This window comes from Rhyacophila brunnea, unplaced genomic scaffold (genome assembly GCF_057557595.1).
Source record: "Rhyacophila brunnea isolate RB1 unplaced genomic scaffold, BYU_Rbru_1.0 scaffold_23, whole genome shotgun sequence".
NCBI lineage: Eukaryota > Metazoa > Arthropoda > Insecta > Trichoptera > Rhyacophilidae > Rhyacophila > Rhyacophila brunnea.
Genome location: NW_028232893.1, coordinates 3,332,685 through 3,353,275, shown reverse-complemented (window position 1 = coordinate 3,353,275; position 20,591 = coordinate 3,332,685).

Here is a 20,591-nt window from a genome sequence, read left to right as displayed (position 1 = left end):
GAAAGTGTTGGCTAGTTTAAAAAAAATTAAACCCTGCGTATACCAGGCCATAACAGATAGATAATCAAAAAATATTCTTCTATTTATAAAATATCTAAAAGTATGCATTTAATTAAAGAATATATTTGATCTTTTATGGTTTGGTTAGGCAGGACTCGATGAAATAAAATAACTAACCAACACCATATGTAATATGTATTCTCAATTAAACAAAAACAAATAAGTGTGACTGAAAAAGTGTGCAATATTTTTTCAGATCGCCCATAGCCATTGATATACTACTGGATGAATTATATGCTTCTTAAAATGACGCCCGATTTTCAGCGACTCGGCCTTTGTTAAAACTTACTGAGTAAGCCCGATCTAGCTTGCATCTTACTCTAACTAATAGTCAGCGCATGACGACTTGCTCTGTCTGTTTTGCGTTGCAGCCACCCTTAGGTTCACTATTCCAAGAACGCAAATTTAGTTTTACAGCCAGGGCAATACGGGTAAAATTCGGAAATCCATGTTAACGGTCTTAACGCATTATACCTACAAGGAAATATTATAACACGATATTCGTAATATCTTTTGTGGTACATTTTTAAAATGTTACTTGTATGGGAACTGCTCATCTAGTAGTATATCAATGCCCATAGCACACCTAAACTATTATGTTTTGGTTAAAGCAGGGTTTAATTGATTTTTACTAACCGATACTATCTAAAAATTATAGATTAGCTGAACGAAAATAAATTCGTACGACTGACAATATTTAGTGTGTACTACTCTGCCCTGTATAATGTCTTCAAAGGTGACCTTCCACTGTGCCTAAAGCGCAAAGTGTTCAACCAGTGTGTGCTTCCCGTGATCAAATATGCATGTGAAACATGGACCCTAAGTAAAAGAGGGATCCAGAAACTTAGAGTAGCACAACGTAGTATGGAGAGGTGCATGCTGAGCATAACGCAAAAGGACAAAAAGTGGAATGAGTGGATAAGGAAGCAGACAAGGGCTTGCGATGTAATAGAGTTTATTAAAAGCCTTAAATGGAGATGGGCTGGACACATAGCTCGAAGAAGAGACAATCGTTGGACAAATCTAGCCATCCAGTGGTATTCAAGAAGTACAAAACGTCCGCAAGGTAGACCTAGAGGCCGCTAGATTGATGAAATGATAAAGTTCTGCGGAAGTACGTGGCAATTCAATGCACAGGACCGAGAGAAATGGAAGCAGCTTGAAGAGGCCTTTATCCAGCAGTGGATAGATTCAGGCTAATGATGATGATGATGATGATGACTCTGCCCTGCTAAGTAAAAAGACGGCGTTTTTAATAGTTATAATTATACACTGCATATTTAGAAATTATGTCAAAACATATGAGAGAAAATGTAGTTTAAAACTTGGGTTCAAACCAAAACCAAAAACACTCTCTTTTTACTAAGCAGGGAGTATTAATAACGGATCTTAACAGCCTACCTTCACCCTTCGCCAATTTATTTAATATAACATAGCTAAGTATTATATTATTGTAGTAGTCTGGAGATGACATACATTTTTAACTCAACATTATTGAACAATATTATGTACTTTTGAGTTATCGTTTATTGATTGAATTCCATTTTTCAAATATGATAATAATATTATGTTTAAATAAATTGTTACATTAAATCCTACAGCTTTGTTTATTTTTCTTTACTAGTCCTGTCATTGGTTTGACAACCAAAATAACTATCGCATCAATAACTCAATCTGTAAAACTTAGTATAATCTATAAGTTTATCATATCCGTATTCTAAGTATATTTAATTAAATACCGATATCCGGTGCGCACACTTATCCGGCGCAGTCAGTCACCCGGAAGGCGGGACCATAACCAGTCCCGTATCGGGTACGGTCGAACGCCCCCTGACGAAATTGTTGCGGTCCTGTTTCTCTTTAATTACTTCCAGTGACATCTAGCGACGATTTATCGGCAAAACTGCGCCACGGCGGGACCTTACGGAACGGGACGATAGAACAAATTTGGGCAGGCACCATCGTTTGCGGGTCATTGGGACTCTTAGAATAAAAATAGCTTTTTAATATAATTTGTACCTGTAATTTATATAACTTAATAAACATCAACTTTCTTAATACGGATTTCATCATACAGTGCATGGCATGGCTCTAGCTGTGGTAGAGGCATGACTCTAATCTGGGAGCCCGATGTGGCGAGTCAAGTAGTTATGAGAGATAAAATACACACCACAAATTTTCTCTACCCCGACTCTCACATCAAACTCGCCCGTCTGCCACACAGCCATAAATCAAACCTTCCAAAAACGTCGATCCGGTATTGCAGATAAATACCGCGCACTTCTACCTAGCGACAGTCACACGTAACCTTCGATGGATGCGGCGATCGGCGAGCCGGTATAGGAATGGCCAGTTCGTAGGTATTTGTATGCATCCTAGCGTCTTTGACTCGCAGCCCGAGAAGCATTCAACTTCTCGATTGCAACAGTAGATGTTTTTTTCAAACTAACAAGTCGCATCCGACCAATATACGGAACTCCATTTGGCAACGTGTGTCTTGTGAATAACAATGACGTCACATCAACGTATTCGACACGTTACAGGCGAGACAACTTTTGAAGTAAAGTAATAAAGTCGCATGCGGCGATATTTTATTTAAAGATTATTAACATTTTTAAATATATCTGGCTATGCGATGCAATTCCATGTGATTAGTGATGATCGATATAAATTAAATTAATGATATTTATTCACGTGTAGAATTTTTCAGTGTGTTTTCTGACTAATAAAAATGACTATATACTTATCGAATGTGGCAAAGGGTCGCATGCTACTTGGCTACCACAAAAAGGGTCGCGATCAGTACTTCATAATATGATGATATTGATGATGAGTGAGAAAAATTATATTATTATTGTATTATATTTTTAATATTATTATATTTTATTAAAAATCGCTATAAGTACATGGAATATCACAAAGTATGTGGAACACTAAAGTAGAACAACACATTGCCCTTAACATTAGCGATAGGTAGGGGGGGCGACAAATATTCTGACATAGGGTCTGCTACAGGATATGGGGCCATGGTGGCAGATTTAGGGACGTGGAGTAACACCCCCTCCCTCACTATAACAAATACATAAAAACAGCAAAACACATCCTTAAACCAAAATGATATATTATTGAGGATTACAGTATATAATAATATTCATTTTCTTTCGACCATGTCCGATCCTAATTAAATCATATGGGCCTCCACAGAGTAGAGGTTTGTATTAACAGATTTTTGTTTTTACGAGAAATGAAGGCCAGCCACTTGCTCTACCGATTTGATCCATAGTATGACTCATACATTAATTGAAAAACAATATGTGTACTTGCCAGACCCAGGATTTGAACCTGGGACACACGACATTATAGGCCGATGCTTAAGCCGCGCGACCATCGTGTTTGTGTAGGTACCAAAATGCGTCATTTGCAGTGGTTTTAATACTATGGGCCGTTTGGTCTTCGTTGCAGGAGGTTTCTTAGGCTTTATGTAATCTTTTATACTAAATTTGTGAGAAATACGCATCTTTTAAAAATTAATTGTGTATTGCTGTGTGTTACTAATTGTATGTTACCATATTAATTGTGTGTTAGTAATTGTATGAATTATTATAAGACCCCCCTTTTAAATCTTCTGTCGAATCGATTGCGTTATCTGCATCAAAGAAAATCGTTTGTATAAACCTTACAATCGCTGGGCAGTCCTTACAGCCATCAACTCCTACATATTTTCTTCGTAAAACCTTTGAAAACCTACGGTGAGCTTAGCTTCTCGTTTAGTTTTTAGTTACCCAGCATTCACCCCCTGCAGTATTACTTAATATCCTAATCTTCTCTACCACCTTCTTCAGTAGATGAGAAATTAAATGAAAATGAATACAACCTTCGAAACAATCGTAAATTAACAGTTAATAATTACAAGATAAAAAGAACTTTTTATATACAACGTTTTTAATTTTTCTGTTGAATCATAATATAAACTTGACTTGACTAGCTTAAACGATCAAAAAAAATTGTACTTCATAGAAATACTGAATAATGAAATGTCATTTCATATTGATTTCCATAGTAACGCACGTAGGTATATATTAATAATTTAGTTGCTAAGACCCCCTAGCAACCAATAATGGTATCGAAATAACTTTTCATACAAAACAGAATTAACTGAAAATGAATTCAATTCTACTTATTAAAGATGGCTAAAAGTATTAAAATAATGCATTGGCATCGTGTTCTGATATATTCTAAAAGTTTCAAATGTCTAGCTAGTCGAAAATTTAGTTAAAAATCGATTGCAAGATTTGTACCGGACAAATAAGAATACGAGCTAAGAAAAACGTTGTAATAAAATACGTATTTGTTTGTTTTGAATATCCGCCATTGAATATAATATGCGAATGACGTTCATTTGTTTTTAAAAATGTATAAAATTAATATCTATCGGAATGGCGTATTTTAAAATTCGAATATTCGACGAAGGTACGAATTTCAACACATTATATATTATGGTGTTTACTAAAAATAGGTATTAATCGATGGTCACTTTATTAAACGGGTTGATACAAGAGGAAAGGGAGTAGATACACATCCCAGTAATGGCTGCCTATCTAGGATGCCTCTCCTTGTTTATGGTACAAATAATATTGTGGACGGTGTAAATAACGAAATAAGTAGGTATGTCCTCCTCAAAGTGAATAGCTACACTTCCGCAAAATTCACCCGTAACATGGAGAAATTATTAATTTATGTAACTCCATTATCAGTCACAGTCGATCCAGTACTGGATGAAGTTTTCCAATTCCTCACAGCTTTATGCTTCGAACAAAACAACATTAAGAAACAAAACGGTGACAAAACAGAACATGAAATAATTACAAGATAAAAAGATCTTTTTATATACCACGTTTTTAAATTTTCTGATGAATCATATAAACTTGTCAATTCTTGAATTCTATGTATTAATAAGTACTTTTTTTGTACTTGATAGAAATACTGAATATATATAGAATACTGAAATGTCATTTTGACATTTCATATTGATTTCCATAGTATCGCACGTATATATTAATAATTTAGTTGCTAGAACCCCCTTAGCAACCATAATTGTGAACTTTTTACGATTTTTTTCCGAAATAACTTTCCATACAAAACAGAATTAACTGAAAATGAATTAAATTCTGTTTAAAGATGGCTAAAAGTATTAAAAGAATGCATTGTCGTTGTGTTCTGATAATATATTCTAAAAGTTTCAAATGTCTAGCTAGTCGGGAAGTTAGTTAAAAAATCTTCAATCGTCCAATACAAATCTTGGACAAACAAGAATTAAAATTGTACTGGACAAATAAGAATACGAACTAATAAAAAAGTGGTAAAAATATAACAGTGAATATGACCTTTTAAGAAAAATATAACATTTTATTGAATTTTTTGAGTTGAAAATGTCCATCTGAGGCGGACGAAACCGGTCCTAATCTATTGATTAAAAGTGGAATAAGTGCTACAAAAAAATTGCGTTTTATTAAATAAAAACAACAATACAATGCAGTTCCACCATGAATTGACAGTTAACAACATAAAAGGTATCTCTACATGTTAGCTATATAGATTTTTAAAAACATAGGTTTTCAATACGCCGTAAAATGTTGGCAATAAGTTAGCCGTCTAAACTGTCAAAACTGTCACATCTCGCTCCAAAAGTTAACACAGCCAAGATAGGTGCTGTTAAAACAGCACTTTCTGACGCTTCAGACGGTTAACTTATTGTAACAATTAACCGCCTCAATACATACATATGATAAACTGACCTCGATAGCCGCTTATAGCTGCCTTGTGTATAGAATAGATGCTGTTATGTACCCAAATATGGCTTTATTCTCAATTTTAATATGATGACGTTTACAACAATACTCTTTTATGGTATTAATATATTTTATGTGGGTATTAAATGGTAATTTCTAAGATGAGAAAAAGACAAAATATCATAAGAACATACACGTTTTTCCTATAAAGTTCACAGATTATCTACGCTAAGCTTGCAAAGATTCACAAAAATCTTTATTTTTGACCTTCACACAGCATTCCAGCCCTAAATGATGCTATCAATCATCCAAAACCTTCATCGGTTTCTAGATAGAAATTTAAAAAAAAAATGGAAACTGTTGATTTACTTTTCGAGATGATCAAATTTGAATATTCAAAATTTAGTTTGTCGTATTGTAACGTTATTAATAGACATATATTATTTATTTTAATTGGCTCTACAATGCGATGTAGAATCATAACAGATTATTGTTTAAAAAACAATGTGAATTAGCCAGACCCGAGATTTGAACTCGAGGTCCATAGCTGTACCCTATATCCTGTATATTATATTGTGTTTTTATTTTAATTCAATTTCTAGCAAGAAACAGTGTACACCATTAAAGTGAAAATATTTCGACTGTAGAAAGGAAAAATAGCGTAATCCACACAAATCAAATTTTACAGGAGGCACAAAAATGTTTTTTTTTTTGATTTTCTGTCAAAGTTAAAATACAATAATTACAAGATAAAAATAACTTTTTATATACAACGTTTTTAAATTTTCTGTTGAACAATATAAACTTGACTTGACTAGCTTAAGCGATCAAAAAAATTTGTACTTGACATGTCATATTGATTTCCATAGTAACGCACGTATATATTAATAATTTAGATACTAGGACCCCAGACCCCTAGCAACCAATAATGGTGTCGAAACAACGTTTCATACAAAACAGAATTAACTGAAAATGAATTCAATTCTACTTAAAGATGGCTAAAAGTATTGAAAAAATGCATTGGCATCGTGTTCCGATATATTCTAAAAGTTTCGAATGTTTAGCTAGTCGGGAAGTTAAAGTTAAAAATCGATTGCACGATTTGTACCGCACAAATAAGAATACGAGCTAAAAAAAACGTTGTAAAATATATATAACCTTTAAGTGCATGATAATAAATAATTTGGTTTTTATACTCTTAATATGATATTAATTATTAAGTTAATTGAAGAAAAACCAAGAAATTTTACTGTTAAGTCGTTTTCCCACTTCACTTAGTTCTATTTTTTTTTAAATTGCCAGCTAAAATTAGATAATAAATCAGCGTTTGCAGCTTACATCCTTTAAACACAACGTGTACTTAGTAATGTAGGTATAACGTTATTACCAAATAAAACTTATTTTGTAAAAATGAGTTACGCCCCTTTTCCTTACTATGGTCGATTTTTTTAAATAGAAATTTACGACTGCATTTAATATCCTCAGTTATTTAGACAATAAAAACTGTGTTTTATTGTAACCTCAACAGGTAGCAATAATAATATATTAAGATAGTAGCCTTCCAAAAAACACCTCTCGTCAAATTTATGGCCCCATCGGTATTTAAAGCCAAGACTAGGAGCTGGAGCAACACACAAAGACGCTGAAATATTGCCAAAGTCCAGAAGGCGTGAGACCATCGCCATTATTTGCCCCGTGACGTCTAGTACCGGCTACAAACCCCCCCGGTCTACTCCTTTGAAGAAACAGGGGGGCCTGTGCTTAAGTGGGGGGGTGTTATGTTCCGGTGCGAGGTACACGAAGATGTGAAGGTACAGAGGTATTGTGCGGGAAGGTACATGTGTATGGGCACACCTTAAGTTGCTCATTATCTAGCACCGATATATAAAGCGGCCGTGACATGCGTCCAACTGGTCCGCTAAGTTACAGTGTACCTCTTTTTCTTATAATAATTTAGCTAAGGATTTCTTAGCTAGAAGCCGGCTTGAGAGCGGGTCAATTTTTTTGGCACCGCATCAGTTGAAATATGACCTTATGGTGGAGCGAGTTTAAAAGAAATTTTTGAAACTCCTTTATTTGAGGTTATATTATGTCTACTATCCGTGGCTTTATCCAACTGATTTTCTCTTAGGTATGCTTACACACTGTTGTTTAAATGCTAGAAGATATCAATATTTAGCAACGTATTTTTTTCGACTTATACGTGGTGTAAATGAGAACTCTGTCATTCTTGGTAGTATTGACTTGTGTGTCCCTTATAACTAACTTAGAAATCGGGTGCATCAGTTGTTTATTCTCCCGTGGAGCAGAACTAACCTGCCATTTGTGATATCAATTGAGAGGCTATAACTTTGTTCAACGCTTCGACGCTTCGGATGTTGATATATTATTATTCCACCAACGTGAGGATAAGTACAAATGGACGTTGTTTTACAAATTCTTAAAATAGGGTCCACTTAGCTCATTCGGTGTGCTTCCATGCTTTATAATTTATATTTTTTATAATTTTTGTACCTACCTTTTACTTCACTTTTCATACTGTTTTTGTGATACTGCATAATATATTTATGTCTTCTTTACACTGTTTCTTTGTTTTTAAATGTCATGTTGTGAACGTCTTAAATTTATAATTTGTAATGTTCACGGTATGTATAAAAAAAAAAAAAAAAAAAATAAATGAATCGAAGGAACACAAAATCGACTGCTTTATCCGCAAACCGGTTAACTCCATTTGGGCAAATTATCCAGGAAGATGAAAAAACATAATAATATAACTATCGAGCGGAATTTAACAATTCCAAAAATACACTTCGAAATATTTTTTTTTACTTAATAACCTGCACTATGTACTGTTGCACTATTTTAGCTTCCCTTGTTTATGTAAAGAAAATTTATATAAAGGACGAAGTTGTTCCATTTACGATATTGGAAACTTGACACCAGCAGTTGACTGTTTGTGTGAAGAACAATAACACATTTATTTATAGGTTTAGGAGTTTGTGTGAGCATAGAAACATGCTTTATAATAAAATGACATCAAAACCTCATTTTTAGACAAAAGTGCAGTTAGCTGGTTTGTAGAGTCGTACTGTTTGTTGTTGTACTGTTTTATTTCTCCACTCACGGCATTTTTGTTGGTAACTAGGGAAGGAGGAACCGAGATACATAATGCGATTAACACACTTTTATTGTGTTAACTGTCAATTAATTCATAGTGGAAATGGATTGTATTAATAATTTAATTTTATAAAACGCATATTTTTCCAATTTTATTAATTAAATCTATACTGGGTTTGACCGTCTCAGAGGGACATTTTCAACTAAATAATCTTTTATTATTTTATAAAGATTATTTAATTTAAAATGCCCCTCTGAGGCGGACGAAGCCGGTCTAGATTTAATTAATACTGCAAAAAGTTAGTAAGTCGATAATTTAGCTATTAAGAGTTAACAACTTTGTCTATATAGAAATATGTATGCTAGGCAAAAAAATCAAGGACATCCGATATATTGAACATGCACACAAAGCACAACGAAATTAGCATGATGCCTAATTTTAGAGGGCATGTCAAACTTCAAATTGCAATTTCTCCATAAGATGATTTAGAGACTTACCAACTTTTGGCAGTATTATGTAATAAACACCAAATTTATACCGGATACATTTTATAAAATTAATAAACGCAATTTAAGATTTTCACAAAAAACGCAACAATGTGACGCACCTTTCTCACGTGTGCTGGCCCCTTAGTTAGTCGGCTTTAAGATATCTGCCCGGCACCTTACGCCCACACCACCCCCCATCTCCTCTTTCTTAGCAAAGTTCTCAATAGAAGGTGGTTTATACACACAATCAAAAGTGACAATAGTTATATGCAGCTCGATGATAGATTGCCGTGTTTGAAACCGACCTATTGCCAAATAATGGGAGAGTGGGAAAATTCAAACACCAAAGTCCACATTAGACTATAGAGTAAACAAAGTATAAGTTTCAGGTACTCGGTGTACTTTGATGAGAAATTATTAGTTTATATATAATTATCGTTAATTTGAAACTTATTTTTGTTATCAGCAACATAGTTTAACAGACCTTCGTTGTATTTCGTAATATTTTTTTTATACGGGAAACCCCTCGCAGGCAGTTAATTTAGTGACAAAAACTCCGTACTAGTCGATTATTTAGATCCGACATTAATAAAAATAAATTTTATATTATGTATTCAGCGAGTGAATTTGAAATCTGCAATTTAGGATTATTTCAAAAATATTTTTTTTCTTTACGCATTTCAGGTACATGTGGCCTCATTGAGCCGTCTACATGCATTCGCACCGTGACGACAGTAGCGCGTGGTCGAGGTACAGATGACCTCATTGAGATGTCCACAATATGCAATTGCGACGAGACACGCGCTATTTGGACAAGGCCTTAAATAATCAATACTTACGTTGACAAAATATTGTATTTATAATTGAAAAAAACCTTCTACCAGCAGCCAGTATACTCCTAAACTTAGAAACAGTGGACGAGTTTGTAAATCTGAAATCGACCATTAGTGGAAAAGGCAGATGTGATTTGTAATATCCACAATATGCTAAAAATAAATAAATTGAAATCGAAATTGAAATTGAAACCACTATATAGAAGGATCAAGGAATTTCAATTGCTACGAAAATGATCCTTGTGCAAATATTAGTGTTCTCCATATTTTTTTACTGTACCGAGTCGTGGACCCTGAAGGCAAGGGAGTGGAAGGCAATTATTAATGCCTTCTAAATATGGTGTTGGCATCAATTGTTTCGCAATTCTTGGACAGAACACAGGACGAACCAGGCAATCTAGAGACTGCATAATATAATGGATAACCCGGAGAGACTGGTGAAGTAGCCTTCAGGGAAGGCGAAGCAGAGGAAGAGCGTCTGTAGGCAGCATTCACTCTGCCCTGAGAGAAGTAGCGAATCGAAAAAGAGGTGGAAAGTCTTCGTCGCTCCACATATTAAAAACATGAGGGAACGACTAAGAAGAAGAAGAAGAGAAAATAACTCATCATCATCATCATCAGGGGCGCGACAAACCAGTGTGGGTCTTGGCCTTCTCCAACAGCTCATTCCACCTGTCCCTATATAGTGTGGCCGCTTTCCAATTCGGTACCCCTAGAAAGAGAAAATAACTAAGTATATGAAATTATTTTTAGATTTTTATTACAAGGAATATCGTATTTTCTGAATATTTTAAGCCTTATAATAATGTTTGGTTTTACTATTAAAAATTTCTTTGGATGTTGGATTTTTTTTTTAAATTCATAGCACATTAAATTTATAGACACTTAAAAACATATATTTTCTGGAAAATATAAATTAATATGTGTGGTGTTCGAAGTGTGGGTTCACACTTCGGGAGCTGTCGATGTGTCGTAGGTTATGGTGTTGAGGATGATGATGGAGAAGTCGAAGATGTTTGCAGGAGCGAGTTTTATTAGGCGTAACGGTTGGTACAATAGTAGGTTACAGCAGTTATGTTACAATACTAAACTAATCCGAGGTCCGCATCTCAGTACAATCAGATGTTGGGCTAAGCGATATAGAGACTGCAATGGTAACAGACTGGAAACGACGTATATTCGAGTGAAATTTTGATAAATCAGTATTGGTAATTTATACAGTCAAAAGTAATACCTAAACATTATATTCCAGTACATAATTATATTGAACATGTCAGTGGTTTAAATACGAGTAGCAGTGAATTTTATTTATTATTACAGTCATAATATAATATGATACTATGGGAATGGATATCAGACTAATTGTTCATTGCAATAGCGTATTTCATATCGCCATCCAATCTGCTGATATATGTAATAAGTTGTTTACTGGAATATGAGTCGCTGGGAATATAGTATTGCCGTTGAATAATTTGATGCATTAAAATTAGATATTTGATCACTAATATACTGACAGCTACATATTTATGTACCCTAAAAGTATGATACAGTATAAATAGAAAAATAAACAAAAATATAATACAAGTATACTTACCTACCTACCAACTAATAAAAAGTTGACTTCCAATAAACACACATTTCATACAGTTTTTTTTTTAATTAGGTATACGTTAATTTTTTGACAATTTTTTTTAATGTTTTTTTAAATGCGTATTGATTATTTAAAATTAATATTATCCGTAAAATTCAGTAAACTGTAGTTTTTACTAAAATGGTTACTCTCCCCCCATTCTCTAATTGAATCTTAGTAAAACACCATTATTTTCTAATAAATGCTACTAATTTTACAAAATGGTACAATCATAAACCAATCTACTGATTGATGAAAATTCGATTCGGTTAAATGTTTTTCTACCATTTGTGAATTGGTTTAATGTTTTCCGTCTATTTTCTTTCTTACAAGTGTTTTCGTATAAATTACCGGACACGCTTTTAATCTAAGATGTATCAAGTACACCATAAAGCATTCTTTTTACAATGGCTAACTTTGAATTATCCTTAATCTCTAAACAATAATACATATCGTACGTACACCTTAGAAGCCTTATTTCAAAGACATGTAGGGGGTCTAAATTCAAAGCAGCTTCCTAAGATCCATAGCTCAAGGGCGGCACCGTGGGGTGGGCGCCCAAGATGCCAGCGAAGGGGGTACAAAGAAGGGGTATGTTTAAATTTACACCCCTCATTTGTTTGCGATGACCCCCGGCTGGGACGTGAGCGATATATTCCGAGATACCTAGCCGGTACTCTCCTACTCGATGGGGCAGTTTTAGAATAGGTCTATTTCAAATTCATTAAAATAGTTAACACACCATATAAGAAAAGAATTGGCGTACGTATTTATTTAAATATTACAAATAGTTAGCAGTAAATATATATCAATAAAGAAATGAATGTAAACTTGCATACAATGCGCGATAATTTGTTCAGATTTATTTAAAAAAAAAAAAAAACATTCAAACCTCAGCTTATTTTAAATACCTACTTAGTATTGTTTATTCTATAAAATATATTAATAAATATTTCTTATTAGCCGCAGTGCGTCGGTAATCGTTTGTATACTTACATTTGTACAATGATTATTCGATGAATTTATTTATAAAATTGATATGTTACCAGTGACATCCCGTTTATGTATAGGTAATAGGTCAGACTATTTTGCCTACAGTGCTGACAAGTTTTTAAAACTCTTGTTTTTGTTCGTTCTATCTGAAAATGAACAATGTATTATTGTAGAAATCTGTGACAACTTGCTTTCGTTAGTTTAACGGAGAGCAGTGTCTTCCTGCAAAAACATTTATGATGCAGAATAAATTATCAACAACCTGTTCAGTGGCTTGGATTGCTCCGCACTCATACCTAGATAGAAATTTAATTTGCACTTATGCATGCCATACTCGCATTGGACTTATTAAACTAGGCCATACTCACATCGGACTTATTAAACTAGGCCAAAAATATGGACGTATTTCATATACCCGATATTATATTGGCCTTAGTTACAAATTTAAACCGTTTACATGCACATCTATCTACCTCTCTGTCATGCACGAGAAAAAACATAATATTATGTAGGAGAGATCGAGATAGGATAAGACGTATTAAAGGGGATAAGGTGAGAGAAAACATACCCGTAAACGCAAATTATAAATTTGAAAAATATACTGGAATCACGCAAATAAAGGAATCGTTCATTTTTATTGCGTCGTGAAATAATACGAATAATAGGATGTTCTCATAATAGTTTGACAGATACTTACAGTGCAGTTCTAGCATATTATCGAATATAATAAATGTGGTAGCAGCCATGATTTATTCTGGATCGGAACCGTTTCCTCGTGTCAAGCCTATCAGGCACCATTAGCGAGGGGTGCTAGATTAGTAAATGCGCTCCCAAAAGACATAAACATTTTCAATGATGTGCTTTGCGTTTTATTTTTGAAACTTTATTTAACTGTATAAAATTATATGTTTTTTGTTTGCAAAATTTTATTTTTCTGTATTAAATTATTGTACTTAAGTATGTTTTGATTTAATTTTTTCTGTTATTATTATTATTATACTCTATATTCTCTTCTTCTCTGTTGTGAGGGTAATATTTGTTTTAATGTAAAACTCATGTTGTGTACGTCTTGAATTTAAATTTGTTATGTCGACAATGTTTTGTATTCTTAAATAAATAAATATAGAAAGTATTTATTGACATAACAACAATTATTTTATAACAGATTGATGGGAATGGTGTAAAAATATAAGTGTGGTTTCAGATGGGAAACACAATTTTAAAACTGTCAATTTCTATAAGATTGTGTTCTATTCAAATTGAAGAGTGGTGTGGAAGGTGTTAGAAAATCAACAACGTGGCGTTTAGATTATAAATTAATGTCTTATCCAACACACAATCAATAAAAGAAAAAGAAACATTATGGATCATGAAGAACCATCAATGAAATGAATGAATGAATCAATGATTGAATGAATTAATTTGAGCAACATCCGTGAATAACTCTGCTGGGAATGGGACGATTTGGCACCGCGAACTGGCCTCCGCCGATTGGCCTCCGGTAATTGGCCGCCGGTACAATCGGACGCCGGCCCAATTGGACGCCGACCCAATTCGACGCCGACCCAACTGGCCTCCGGTAGATTGGACGCCGCACAGTTGAATTAAATGCGCAAAGGAATAGACGTACGTTACGATTTGTTGGAGTAAATAAGCAAGTCAGTTTAATATGCTTCTATCTTCTCAGTAGGTGTACCTTATACATTTCGCGCTTGACACATTTTTAATATAGATTGGGAAAAATTATTATGCCTGATGATGTTTATTAAAAGAAAATAATTCTTCCCTCGCTAAAACTTAAAGATGTGCATAATCAATTGATTTATTGTCTATACATGGGTACTTATTTATATTTACAACAAATATTTAAAATAATGTTAGATGTTAGAATGAAAATTACATTATATTTCAGCGTTTTATCGACTTAATATTATAATAAAGCTTAAATATGTATATTATTATGCATAAATGCGTATTTTAAGATAGTATGAAATTACAAACAAAATATTAAGTAAGTTATCTGCTAAGTATAAATGTTTCAGTAGTTTGATTGATAAACTACTTAGGTACTGGATGCCGGATGAAATCGCGAAGGCCGAAATCCCGAATGCTGAAATCCCGAATGGCCGAAATCCCGAAAAATGAAAAAATACAAACATCAATAATTGCGCAATTTTTGCAAGAGAGACAAAAACCCATTTTTTGTGGAAATATAAAAAATGTAAAATACAAACATCAATAATTGCGCAATCGTGTGCGCAATTTTTGTAAGAGAGACAAATCCCATTTTTTCGGAAAATGGGTTTTTCTGATTGCGCAATTTTTTTCAGGAGAGACCATTTTGTAGAACGAATGGATTTTGTGCATCTTACAAAAATTGCGCAATTCACGATTGCGCAATTATTGATGTTTGTATTTTACATTTTTTTAATATTTCCACAAAAAATGGGTTTTTGTGTCTCTTGCAAAAATTGCGCAATTATTGATGTTTGTATTTTTTTTATTTTTCGGGATTTCGGCCTTCGGGATTCCGGCCATTCGGGATTTCAGCTTTCGGGATTTAGGCTTTCGGGATTTCGGCCTTCGAGATTTCGTCCGGCACCCAGTACCTAAGTAGTTTATCAATCAAACTACTAAAACATTTATACTTAGCAGATAACTTACTTAATATTTTGTTTGTAATTTCATACTATCTTAAAATACGCATTTATGCATAATAATATACATGTTTAAGCTTTATTATAATATTAAGTCGATAAAACGCTGAAATATGATGTAATTTTCATTCTAACATCTAACATTATTTTTAATATTTGTTGTAAATATAAATAAGTACCCATGTATAGACAATAAATTAATTGATTATGCACATCTTTAAGTTTTAGCGAGGGAAGAATTATTTTCTTTTAATAAACATCATCAGGCATAATAATTTTTCTCAATCTATATTAAAAATGTGTCAAGCGCGAAATGTATAAGGTACACCTACTGAGAAGATAGAAGCATATTAAACTGACTTGCTTATTTACTCCAACAAATCGTAACGTACGTCTATTCCTTTGCGCATTTAATTCAACTGTGCGGCGTCCAATCTCCCGGAGGCCAGTTGGGTCGGCGTCGAATTGGGTCGGCGTCCAATTGGGCCGGCGTCCGATTGTACCGGCGGCCAATTACCGGAGGCCAATCGGCGGAGGCCAGTTCGCGGTGCCAAATCGTCCTAGACCCAACTCTGCTACCTGCTAATGTTTCAAATGTTTTTTTTTTAAATATTAAAATGAAATTATGTTGAATCCGTAAACGTAAGGATTTAACACTCTGAGGTAATGCTAAAGATCCACTGAACCGGTAGATAAAGGCGTAAAGATAGCGGCCTGTTTGATGTAGGCGGCCATAGCAAAAGGTCGTGGGAGAGAAGACGTATAATATGGAAGTTGTTGTTCCCAACAAGCGGTTTGTTAACGGGTTAACATGCTGTTCTGGAATGCTTTGCGAACGGTTCTATATTATGCTATACTAAGTATATTATAATATTACAGGAAGCTTCTACCTAACGGACCATAGTCGCTTCAATCACATCAATCTCACATGAGAGGCAACCCTTCACTTGGCAGAAAAAACAATCATTAAAAATATAATTTACTTTTACTTATCTGTACTAATAAGTCGTATGTCTGTGATTTCGAATTATTTGCCATTTGATCAAAGTTTCGACTATTTTCATGATTATTAATATGTCTACGCAAAAATTGAACAATCGTCAACTGCCCCGACCTTTTGAGGTTGATCCAATTTTGTGCTCTCACTAGATGCTACTATGATACCCCTCATTCCTTTCTCCTCACCAACTTCCAAAACCCTTATTATTGTCACAAAACCAGGCAACCAGCAGGTACGGGTCATGAGGTGACCGTGATTGTGAATAACATTTAATTACATGCAGAAAGCGGACGCGTGCAGGCTTGTTACAGCTAAGCCGTCGTCAACTGATTAATTCGACTATACAGACTGCTTGAGAAGTAGTTCGTGAACCACAGCCGGATCAGCTTGATATATTGTGACCGTCGTCCAAGCGTAACAGGCAAGTCGTGATATCGGCTATCATCATTCATACAAACCTTCATCATTATTCATAAACACAAGTGAAACCGTGAGAGTGACATTCCGAACCGTCCGTTTACTAGTGCGTGAGTACGTGAACACCGAACCGGTTTCAGCATGCGCCAGCCCTCTCAATATAAAAGTTCAGTGTCTGGCATCCTGTGTAAATCCCACCCCCCCTAGATCCGTAATCCACCAGCATCTTCAAATTACAGTCCACTGCTAGAAGCGCCACCACTAGACATACGAAAATCTATCACCTACCCTTTTTACTTTGACTTAAATTAAGCCAACTTTTCAATACATTCTTCAATACATTCTTCAATACCAATAATTTATCTTCTTTTGAATAGTTCTTCTATTGGCATGTTCAATACCTTCGTTCAATTAATCAAGCACTGCAATAATAATTAACTGTTTTTTCTTTGGATCCATGCCGGATATCACACACGGACAGACGTCAATAAACTAATTAAAATTATATCACCAAAAATCTATCAAAGGGACACGCAACTCGCGCCCTTTGTCTATTATTTTTAAATTATTGTAACACGTATATCTTGTCCGCTGTATATTTACTCACGTTTCCGTTGAATAAACTTTAGTTTGACTTTCGTGAAAGCTTATTGTTACCCGATCATCTTCTCGCCATCTAGTCTAAATATATCCTTGAAGGTAAATCACCTGATGACGGTCATTAAACGTAACAGCTGTGAATACTACTCAAGAGTTGCACAGAAGTCCAATATTTGGTAAGGAGACGAAGAAAGGATAACACCATCAAACCACATCAGGTTCCTGTCAATCCAAGCGACCTGTATCCTTTACCTTCCTACCTGAAGGACGTAACAGGATAGTATTAAAAACTGTTCAAATTTCTGGTAAATATTCAAAAGCGATACCCAACATCATTATAATAGTCAAATGCGTCTGAGGATTAAAAACAATTAATGATCGTGCGGTGAGATATGTTTAATTTTCCGGCGTAAGACGATACATGGGCGACCCCCTCGAACAAAGATCCTGGCAAAATTTATAACCGTACGGCGAAATTCTATACCCGCATCGTCTTGCGAGACGCGGCTGGAAGACCTACGGTATCACGGCCATACACGATGCAACGTTGGACACACTATAATTTTTACCACGTTTTTCTTAGCTCGTATTCTTGCTTGTCCGGTGGTTGATTATCCAGTACAAGTGTTGCAATCGATTTTTAACTAACTTCCCGACTAGCTATAGAATGAAACTTTTAGAATATATCAGAACACGGTGCCAATTCATTATTTTAATACTTTTAGCCGTCTTTAAGTAGAATTGAATTCATTTTCAGTTAATTCTGTTTTGTATGAAAAGTTATTTCGGAAGAAATCCGTAATCCAATCCACTATTATTGGTTGCTAAGGGGGTGGTCCTAGCAACTAAATTATTAATATATACGTGCGTTACTATGGATATCAAAATGACATTTCAGTATTCTATAATTATTTGTTTGTTTGTTGCAAAATAGCAAAAAAATGATTTGTTGACAATTGCCCTATTTGTCCTAAATTGTTAATAAATAGGATTGTCAAGTTTATATGATTCAACAGAAAATTTAAAAACGTGGTATATGAAAAGTTCTTTTTGTCTTATAATTATTAATTAATTACTACACTAACGCAATTGCAGAACATTGGTCATATATTGGTAAATATTAAGTTTATACCAATTTCAGTATTCACACCAATCCTGCATCATACCACGATGTGTGTTAATCTAGGATAATTTCAAGGTTTCTAATAAAAGTACACTGATTGATAAATATGAGGGCTTTGGAAACAAAAACGGCAGTCTCCATTTTCGCAATATCTTGGCGAGTCATTAAAAACGTCTTACATCTTTCTTATAGGTATTATTTCTGAAAAAACTATTATAACATGATATAATATATTATTAGTATACAAACAACATTTCAGAATACTATTTTCAGAAATTATACCTATAATTATATATTCGTCACTTTTCTGGCAGAAGACACTAATTCGAAAAAATTACATATTGAGTTAGTACCAAAATGTTCCTTATTTCAAACTTTACCGTCTGAAAACCTTCTTAATAAATAAACAGTCTATATTTTAAAGTCATCCTTTTTACGATGACTTAATAAACTCACATGATAGACCATTATTTCAAACATCTTAACAACTTCAAAGTCAAATCAACTCCAGTTAGTGTGCTCTGCCAGAACAGAGACGATATTATATATATAATATCGTATATAATATATATATATATATATAATATCGTAACATATTGCGAAAATGGAGACTGCCGTTTTCGTTTCAAGAGCTCTCATATGTGTTGCACAACATCGATCACAAGACCAATAACATTAAAATGTATTCCAAACATAGTCTAAGCCACCATCTTTGCCAGGAACATGAAAACACCACACAAACTCACACATATAGTAATCATCAGCTGGGGTCGATCCACTGCTGAATGAAGGCCTCCTCTAGCCTCCTCTACTCTTCTCGGTCCCCAGTTCTTTTCTGCCACGTACATTTACCAAACTTTATGAGTTCGTCTATCAAGCAGGTTATAGGGCGTCCCTGTGGGCATTTAGTGTTCATCGGACACCACTGCATGACGGCGTTTGTGCAGAGCTTGTCCACTCACCAAGCGACATGTCGACATGTAGTTAACACTGTATGATCAGTACATTGCAATTTCATCTACTTAATGACATCTATCACATCGCTTACTCTTGGCTGCTTTCTTATTCGTTGATTTATTTTGTAATATTTATGCGTTATGCCCAACATACACCTTTACATGCAACGTTGCGCTACTCGTAATTTTTGAATTTCTCTTACATTACGAGTCCATTTTCAGATGCATACTTGCGATTGCACACATACCACATTAATAAATGTATAAATGTCCCATCAAAAATTCGGTAATCGACAGAATTAGAGAAATAAATATTCAACCCTTAATAATATTTGTAATTTTTCAATAAAACGATTGAAGAATGCTAGACAAGGATGCGTGAATAGAAGAAATAAAACCCGCAATATAAATTGCTCATAGATCCAGAATCAAGTATGATGTAAAACAAAATTAAAATGAAGGTAACCAACATTAAATCCAATAGCTTCCATCATAAAGTGTGAAAACATACATACATTTGCATCGTCTAATATCACAGGATTAATCAAATTTATTCCGTTTTGTATCGAGAGCTTTCTCTTTCTTCCTTCCAAACCCTTCCATGAACAAGTTAGATTAAACTATTATCAAAATATCAAATTTCGCACCTTGGCCTGACTATAAGGGTCTCGCCTCTCATAGAAATCAAGTTGAAATGGCCAATGGATCATAACTTTAATGGAAATTACCAAATCAATATTTTAGGTGAAAACCCCACATAAACTCCGCCTGTGTATGTCTCTGAATTCATAATAATATACGCCAAGGTGTAGCTAACTACGGCAGGTAGCTGGCCTCCACTTACGACGTATATTACGGCAGAACAACAACGGTGCCCAACTATCGGCCACCCCGTGTAAACTAAGCTCGGCCAGGGCGCGAATCTCA